The sequence below is a fragment of the Pseudorca crassidens genome, chromosome 17, assembly GCF_039906515.1.
Source record: "Pseudorca crassidens isolate mPseCra1 chromosome 17, mPseCra1.hap1, whole genome shotgun sequence".
NCBI classification, from domain to species: domain Eukaryota; kingdom Metazoa; phylum Chordata; class Mammalia; order Artiodactyla; family Delphinidae; genus Pseudorca; species Pseudorca crassidens.
The window spans coordinates 82,436,863-82,446,373 of record NC_090312.1 but is presented as its reverse complement, the minus strand read 5'-3'; positions in this window follow the sequence as shown (position 1 = coordinate 82,446,373).

Here is a 9,511-nt window from a genome sequence, read left to right as displayed (position 1 = left end):
ACGTGCCCACCAGGGCCCTACCCCAGCCTGGAAATGTGCAGGTCTCCTGGGAAGCGTGATGTGGGCCCCGCAGCACCCCTCCAACCCTGGTGCCCTAGGAGTCCTGAAAGTAAGTTTTGATAAATCTTATATTTAAGTCTGACTGCAGATTTTCATTAGAAGATGACATCTGCTTTCACAAAACATCGGAATGCTGTGACCTCCGTGGGTCTGAGGGTCCCTGTCTGTCAGGAAAATGGCAGACACATCTCGAATCTTCTCCAGATGTCTGGGGGCTCACGTCCTGACGGTGGGATCCCAGGCTGCCACCAGAGCAGCCCAGCAAGACGTTTGTTTGAAGTTCACAAAAACTGAGCAGTACCCATGTCAGAAAGTCGAAATAATACATTAAAGGAAAATAACTGAGAAGCGCGTGATTATCCATCTATCATCCTGTTACCTATCTGTCTATTTATCTGTGAATTCAGCACTGAGATACAACTGCCTCTGTGCTACACACTTTGAAAGGATGTGGACAATATCTATCCTCCTCTTGCACTTATTTATCACATAGAGGTTTTGTTTTGGTTTTGGTTTTTGTGCACACACACAGGTGGCTTGCACAGCGGGTAACGTTAGAGCTGGGTTCAAACACAGGTATTTCTGTCTCTTGCCATATGTTGATTGAACAGAATGATTTCATGTAAAGGAGCCTCTCTTCCCCAAAAGACAAAACAATATAGACGGGGATATTTAGCAAGAACAAAAAAGAAGAAAGGGAAGGGTATTACTTGAAAAGATTTAAGGAAAGTTTTGTTTTGTTTTGCTTTTTTGCGGTACGCAGGCCTCTCACTGTTGTGGCCTCTCCCGTTGCGGAGCACAGGCTCCGGACGCGCAGGCTCAGCGGCCATGGCTCACGGGCCCAGCCGCTCCGCGGCACGTGGGATCTTCCCGGACCGGGGCACGAACCCGTGTCCCCTGCATCGGCAGGCAGACTCTCAACCACGGAGCCACCAGGGAAGCCCTAAGGAAAGTTTTAAAGTGAAAAACTTTAAAGAAGTGTCCAAAAGTTGGTACAAGTCCAGTAATTCCAATTCTTGATCGCCCCTTCCCATATATATATATACACACTATATACAGTGTGTGTGTTAGGAGGGATTTTGCTGGAAAAATACCTCTCTAATGGAAACAGAATCCTGGAAAAATACCTCTCTAATGGAAACAGAATGCAGGACTCAGACCCTTCTGTCTTTGGTGAAGGAAGCCTATGAGCTATTGCAGGTGTACACACTGCACGTGTCTTTTAGACTGCAAAATGATGTTCTAATTTTGATCGTCGGTAAGAAACCTCTACTAGTTGGGACAGTCTTTGAAGGCAAAAAATTACTAATTATGATAAAAGTAGTTTTGTTTCATCTGAGTACTCCTATTTTTTTTACCAAATTAATGGCCAAAATAAAGTGAAGCCGAAATGGGCAGAGCGTTAAGAAGCCTTTAGACAGCTCTGGTTGCCAGGAGAATCTGGCCTGTGTCTCTGGACACAGAGAGGAAAGCTACCTACTCCGTGGAGTCAGGTTGACATGAAATGTTATCATGCTCTTGGAGTAAAGCTTATAAAATAGGAAGGAAAAAGAAGCTGTTGGCACTCCGCACCCTGTTATACGCTGATGTGAAACAGGTTATTAAACTTACTAGCACTTTATCCCCACCTGCCATTCTGCTCGATGCAAACGCTATGTTTATAACTGCAAGTAAAGCTCTTGTAAAGCTGAGCGTGTGTTCAGTGATTTTTATTGACTGGTGCTACGAGCATCTTGGGTGATGGGTGCTCTGGCATTTCTGTCACATAGACTAGAGAACCCACCAGCAAACTGTGTCCGTTTGCTTTCTCATGTCTCCAACGGTAGACAGAAACCTGCAATGGGTGTATTTGAAGGGAGCAGTTTCATTTGCGTAGACCCTGGGTGCAGCCAGTGCAGCCTCCAGAAAGCCAGAATGCAGCGCCCTCCAGGTCACTTCACTCCTCAGACGTTGCCCAATGCCCCCAAGCGGAAGATGATGAAGAGGCAGGATTCTGAGGGTCCAAAAATAAACAGGGCAAAGGCAGTCCCTTCCCAAAGAGGATGTGCAATCTGGTGTGAGAGACAGATCGAATTTTTTTTACCTTTATGAGTAATTAATTAATAACAAACACAGCTAACCCTGGTAAGTGTTCTAGAGGAAAAGTGTTTAATAAAACAGACAAGCCGACAGCCAAGGCAGCAAGTTTGTGCGAGATGAAAAATGGCGTCCCTTCCTCGAGACACTTTACTAATTAATGTCTGTCAGCAAATTGCCACGTTAAGGATTCAAGTCCCCTTCTGTCTTTGGCGTGAAGGAAGCCTGTGAGCTATTGCAGGTGTACACGCGGCACATGTCTGTAGGGGCCGTGAAGACCGGGCGTCAGGGACCCCGACTCAGTACGAAGTGGCGTCGAAGCTGACATTGGAAGACTGTGCGGCAGTTCCCCAGGTGAAGGGGAAGAAAGGGACCGTCCTCAGCAGGAGCCACACCTGTGGCGGCCGTGATGGGCAGGAGAGGACACATACGTGGGCCTGCGGCGGGGGGGGCGGTCAGGGAACCTGAGTCTGGGGACCGGGGAGGTGTGACACCAGATAAAGGGGCAGCCGAGGCCCAGATCACACTGGGCTCTCACAAACACTTGGATTTCAGCCTGAGAGCAACAGACACTGGAGGATATCAGGCGGGGGCGGGTGGCATACTCAGATCTGGGATTTTTGAAACATCACTCATCTTTAATGAGTAGAATGCATTGGAGAGACAAGAGCAGATGTGGGGAGCTTCACACTGAATCAGCATCACGCACTGTTATAACCAAAGGGCATCTTGATGCGCCCCATACCTGCGTGTTATGCAAGTGACGACTTTCCCATGGTCACAGAGCAGGGATTTAAACCTGAAACTTCCTGCACTGAAATTCTTGATCAAAATGAATCCATGGATTTGTAAATTCAGTGCCACTCCCACGTCAGGCCCTAGGTTACGGAGTGAAAGTATGGCAACACAAAGCAACACGTGGCATAAAAGACTGATTAGTCCAAAGGACTAATCGGACAGAATTAGTGCAAAGGCATCAGGATTACCTCCGGTCATAGAGGAAAAGTGGGCGTCCAGGTAGGGACCGGCGTCTGAACAAGACTTACCAGGAAGAAAAGGCACAGAAACACCTATGCCGAGGTGTGAAAGCTGGGCCGTGGTGGTCGTGTGTCTGCAGTGTTACCAGGGCGATGGTGCTGAGGTGAGAACCACGGGAGGTTGGAGGGAGACGGACGCAAAGAGGCCGCCGGTGCCCAGACGGCGGGGCTGGGCTAGGGCTTGAGTGGCCTGCAGGATGGAGGTGGTGGGGGTGGGACCGCGGGGGCCGTGCTGGCGGAGAGAGCAGTGCTAGAGCTGTCGTCATGGTCTAGGTGAGGGATGATCCAACGCTAAAGCAAGGCGATTGCTGAGACAGCAGCGAGGAGATGATCGTTTTGAGAACCGTTTAGGAAATTAGATTGGCAAGGCTCGTGGTTTGAATAAACATGGAAGTTAGGGAGGAGGATGAGCCTAGACGTACTTTAGGCTTGTGCTTGGGTGACCAAGGGCAGGACGGTCCCATTAACTGAAACAGGAAACACAGGAGCAACCACAGCAACTTGGGGAGAACGTCACGAGCTCAGGTTCTGCGAGGCTGTGTTTGGGGCGCGGGTGAGACGTGAGTGTGTGTATGTGGTGTAGGGCCCTCTACCACTGGGAGCGTCCGTGTTGGAGAGATAAGGGGCAGGTAGAGCCAGGGCAGGAATAAGGGCACCAAGGTGAGCACGGGAGAACACCACGCTAATGAGAAAACGCTACAGAAACCACACCATTTAACAGGGCGTCAGCAAAGGGGACTGATGACAGGCATAGAGAAAGGAGGAGAATCGGACTCAGAGAAATCAAAAGAACAGAGAATTCAGGAAGGAGAGGTAATCAATGGTGTCCACATGACACGGAACGTGAAGTAGGACATCTGACAAGGAGAATGTCACTGGGGTCCGGGCATTATATAGGATTAAGATCGTGATTTATAGTTGAACATCAGAACTGAAATGAACAGATAATACAGCATCACAAAAGTTGCTACTGAGTTCTCTGTTGAAGGACGTCTCACCTGGGAGACAGGGTTATATCAGGTGGCGGGTGGCAAGGCGATTCCTCACATTCTATTTTATTTCACTTCATTTCATTTCATTTTTTGGCGGTGCCAGGCGGCATGCGGGATCTTAGTTCCCCCACCAGGGATCCAACTCGTGCCCCCTGCATTGCAAGTCCAAAGTCTTAACCACTGCAGCCCAGGGAAGTCCCTTTGTATAGCCCTGCAGGGAACAGAGAGGCCCACCCATCTGGGCCGGCTGCTGGGTGGGGGACGTGCGCGCTCTGAAGGTGGAGGTCCATCTGTACTAGACAAGGTCCCAGGCTGTCAGCTCCTGTGATGTTTGAAGGTAAAGGACTCAGCCCAGGGGCACAAGGACACCAGCTTTCCGGTTCTCCCTCCCCATGTGGATACTCTGTTCCCCCTGCACATCACTCTCCACCTGCTCTGAGAAGGGAGCGTTCCGGCTGGGTCCAGGTCTGGAAGGCACCTGGGAGAGATCGGAGGGCAGGTGGAGAATGAGGTCCTATGTGACCTGGTGCGCTCCAGCCTGGGCACCGCGGTCGGCCTACGACCCCCGCCGAAGGGGCAGCTCCCGCCTAGGCCCTCTCTGTGCGGCCGTCCTCTCAGAACGACAGGGCTCGCTCCTCCCTCTGCCCTTCAGGTCAAGGGGTGGCAGAACCCCTCTCTCCTGCGTCCCTCACTGCGGTACTGAGCTCATCCTTTGCTGGTTCACTCAGCTCTCCCCATACCTTATCGACAGACTTTTACTAAAATCTCTCAGTTCCGGAGTTCAAGGTGCTGGTCTCTCTGGCCTCAAGACCCCCATGCCTGATTCACGCAGGGTCTCTGCTAGGTGAGCTCAGCCATCTGCAAGGCGGTTCTGGGCAGGACCTGCTCATCTGTCCCCTGGGGCACATTTAACCCTCATCCACAGAGAAGGAAGGCGATGGTGACTTCCTCTAAGCTCGTTTTGGAAGATGACGCGTTTGGGTTTGATCCTTTGTGTTCCCAGCGCCTGGATTGAACCTGAAAAGTTGCTGTCTTGCCCGGCCTTGGTGTCCGAGGGAAGAGCTTGCCTGTGGAGTGTCCTGGTGAAACATTAGTGCCTAGAACAGTATCCACACGCACAGGCGCCCCGAGCAGAGGGCCTGCTCCCTTTCAATCACCCCCCTTAGGAGGTTTCCAGTGAGGTTAAAACAAACAGCTCCACACACCGGAGGTCATGACTAGATCGGATAGTGTCCAAGGAGTGTCCTCACTGGCTGTGGGGAGAGACGGCCAGTCCAGGGGGTCACACACACCACACACATTGTGTCAGCCCGTGAGAGAGGAGACTCAAAACTTTCCCTGCGGTTCCTAGTGGTATCGTAGCTCACATGATTGCATTTGTCTAAAGTCTTTTGCAGAAACGTATGAAAATGTCAAGGGATTCTTTTATTTATTTTTTCTTTCTTTCTGTTTGGTTTGTTTTCTGTCAAACCAGTGGGGTCTCAGACATTCAATGCCTTACGTCTTCATTGCTACTAAGACGGAGACTCTGGGGATTTCCGTCTCTCCCCCAGTCTTTGTATCCTCCTCGTGTGGCTTTGAAAAGGCACAGTAAGAAGCGGATCCCCTGGAGATCCTTCCCATAGACACTTTCTAAACCCATCCCTCCGTCTCTGAGACTCTGCACCCCGAGCGGGTCTGGAGAGAGGAGCGTGCCGCTCCCCACGCCTGTCTTTGCTCCTTGAACACACTGGCTTGGAGTGTAGCAGAGGGACTGCAGATCCTCAGCTTCTGAGAGCTGCGTCGGAAAAGCCATTTAAACATGAGGACGTGTGACGCATTGCTCAGAGTTCACAGGATTTCACTTTACGCATAAAAACAGGAGTTTCAGCGGAGAACGAAAAGGCCAGGAGCTTTTAATCCTCAGGAATAACCACGACCACTGCTGCACAACTTAGCACGCAAGGACATTTAGGGCAGGTTTACAAAGGCACTGTCCATTGAGGAACTGATGGACTCCTGGTTTTGGGGATAACTGGCTTCCCAGGGACTGAGGGAATCCTGGTCCCTGAATGGCTTTCTGCCTTGTCCTCAAATGGCCCAGAAGAGGCCGTGCAGAACCCCCGAGTGTGGCCAGGGCCTCTCACAGACACAAACCCCTGTCACCCCCTCACTCACTCACTCGACCTCACCAAAGGCACCCTTCTGTGTGCAAAGAGTGAAAAGCATTTGACTTAATAAATAATCATAATGACATTACTGCTGATATCCCCCATATAGTATCCAGCGTCTACAGCACATATATTGGCTGAATGAATTAAGAATACGGCACATTTCACAGTAAAGAAGCAAATGGCGGGTGGGCGGGCTTGGGACCAGAAAAGATGCTGATAGAATGTCAGCATGTGTTTGAAACGTAGCATTAACTTGAGACAGTAGTTATATTTGACTTATCGACTTTAAAAGCCTTTTCTTTCCCTTTTTTCTCACATACTTCTTAAAGCAAGATTATGAGCAAAGGGCCAGCACTCAAGGGATAATAGATCTAGAGAACACGAGCTGGTGGATTCCCTTGAATACTACGTAGCGCCGCGCACTTTCAAGATCAATACAGTCACTGAGCTTAACAACACTTAGCGGTTCATGACTCCAAAGAGTTCAGACTCAGAACAAGCTTTGTATTTGGAGGCTGTCCTTGCCAAAAATGTTTCTTGTTTTGCAATAAATTTCATGATTATTCAATTAGCACTCAGAGTCTAGAAACAAACATCCCCTGAGTGGAGAAGCCACAAGACATCCTGAATCTAGTACCACTGTCTCTGACTGACTCCTTTGTTTTATAAGACTTCCTTCAACTTCCAGCGTTTTTAACGCATGTGCTATTAAAATTGAAAGCTTTTAGACTGCACCCAAAGGGTGAGGTTTTAAAAGAACATCAAAGCCTCGTTCTATCAACTACCCAAAAAATTACAGAATGTTTGAATCATCTACCCTTAGAAATAGATCATTTCAATACAGGAATATTTCAGGAGACACAGAGGTGAATCCTCTTTGATTTTATTCCTGACCCCTACCCCCCAGCCCCCAGTTTAACAGAATATGAAAACCAGGACAGTTGAACAGCAGAGGGAGTAGGTAAAGAGATAAAAGTAAATAAAATTTCAACCGACACACAAATATTTTCAATAAAACAGCAAAGTTTGAAGCCAGCTTTATTTCAAAGGTACAGTTTTTTTTCTGATTTCAAAATCTATGCAGCATATTAAAAGATCGCTTTGTGCTGATGGCAGCAACAATATAAAAATGTGTACGAGCCTTTGATTTTGTCAAAGTACTTCCTACGATAACATCTCATTTGGTCACGTTAACTTCCTTGCGCTTTATGCAGAATAACCCTATCTCTGCTTTATAACTAAAAACAGGCTTTGAGGGTTAAGTTGCATAACCATGATCATTTAATAAGTGGAGGAGCTAGGAATAGAACTGTTCCTTTGAATCCTACCCAGTGATCTTCTCACCTTCCCAGTTTGCACAAAAGCTGTAGCTTGAATGAAAGCAGAGGTGAGTCACACAAGTAAAATTAAAATGTGAGAAGAAGGTCAAGTGTTCGCTTTGACGCTGAAGCGTGAGCCGTGGCTTCATTGTCTACTGTGCAAGAGGTGGTTAATCTATTTTATGGAACAGAGACAAACGCGGTGGCAATTATTTTGAAAAATTACGTCAATGTTAGTATGTTAAACTCCCCTATAAAGGTGGTATGTGCACACAACTAAAGCAAGAAGGGAAGACTGATCAATTCTACAGTCAAGTCAAAGAAAGATATTAAATAAGTGAATACTGAAAATATGCTAATTCTGGGGAAAATAATTGATATGAACAGGATTATATAGCACATGTGAAAGTAATATACTACAATTTATCAAGTTTAGTTGGTAAACATTAAGAAAATATCATTTATAGTTCAAAATGGACAGTGATTTCTTTTAATTGGTTTAAAAAGATTGTTACTTTTGCTCATACATTCACATGGGCCAAAAATCAGAACTACTTACAAAGGTATTGTAAGTAGCCTTATCTCTGTTTTCCACATCCAACCCTCATCTCATATAAGAAAACTATTTTTTTAGTTTCCTTTGTATTTGGGGGGGTGTTTCGTTTTCTGGTTTTTTTATTTATTTTATTTTTGGCTGCGTTGGGTGTTCGTTGCTGCGCACGGGCTTTCTCTAGTTGCAGCGAGCGGGAGCTACCCTTCATTGCGGTGCGTGGGCTTCTCTTTGCGGTGGCTTCTCTTGCTGCAGAGCACGGGCTCTAGGTGCACGGGCTTCAGTACTTGTGGCATGTGGGCTTCAGTAGTTGCGGCATGCAGGCTCAGTAGTTGTGGCTCGCGGGCTCTAGGGCACAGGCTCAGTAGTTGTGGCTCACGGGCTTAGTTGCTCCGCGGCATGTGGGATCTTCCTAGACCAGGGCTCGAACCCGGGTCCCCTGCATTGGCAGGTGGATGCTTAACCACTGCACCACCAGGGAAGTCCCTGGGGGGTGTTTCTTTATGCAAATACAATTAAATTGCTTTCTCTACATTTTTACACAAAAATATTCATTGTTCTGCATTATGCGTTTTTCATGTAACAATGTATACTGGAGATAGTTCTATATCGATACATAGTTTTCTCATTCTTTTTAAAATAATTAAACTTGTTCAGAGCATTTCATTTTGTGGAAATACCAGAGTTTATGTAACCAGTCCTTCTCAAATAGAAATCTGGATTGTTTCCGTCTCCTGCTAACACAAACAATGCTGCAATTGTGCTTACGTGTCCTTGGGCGTGTGTGCAGGTACATCTGTAGGGTAAGTTCCCAGAGGTGGGACAATGTGATCAGAGAGTAGGTAGAATGGTGTACTGAGATCAGCTGTTAGAATCTGGGTAATCTTTTGACCAGCTGTTAGAAACAGATACTACTAAAAGTTAAATTACATAAACTTACAATTAAATAAATTATATTATAAATAAAGCTAATAAATACTTAAAAATGAATCCGTGCCACTTACTGTACTATGTTTCACTATAACCTCTGCTTTGGAGGCTGTGACTGTTGCATCGGTATGGGGGAACCACAGAACGGGTTAGTAGCTGAAATCAGTACTGATGGGGTACCTACACCTCCGCAACCGGCAAATGCCTCAAACTAGGCTTTTGTTCTGCTTCTTCCGGAGAGCCAGTTGTGAAACATTTACTTGCATACCATTCATTGATGACTTTAAGTATTTATAATCCATAACAGTGCTGTAGACTTTATCTTGATAAACTGAAATTAAATATTTTTAACTGATATGGGATTCTCACTTTCCAAGAATTCACTTCTTTTATT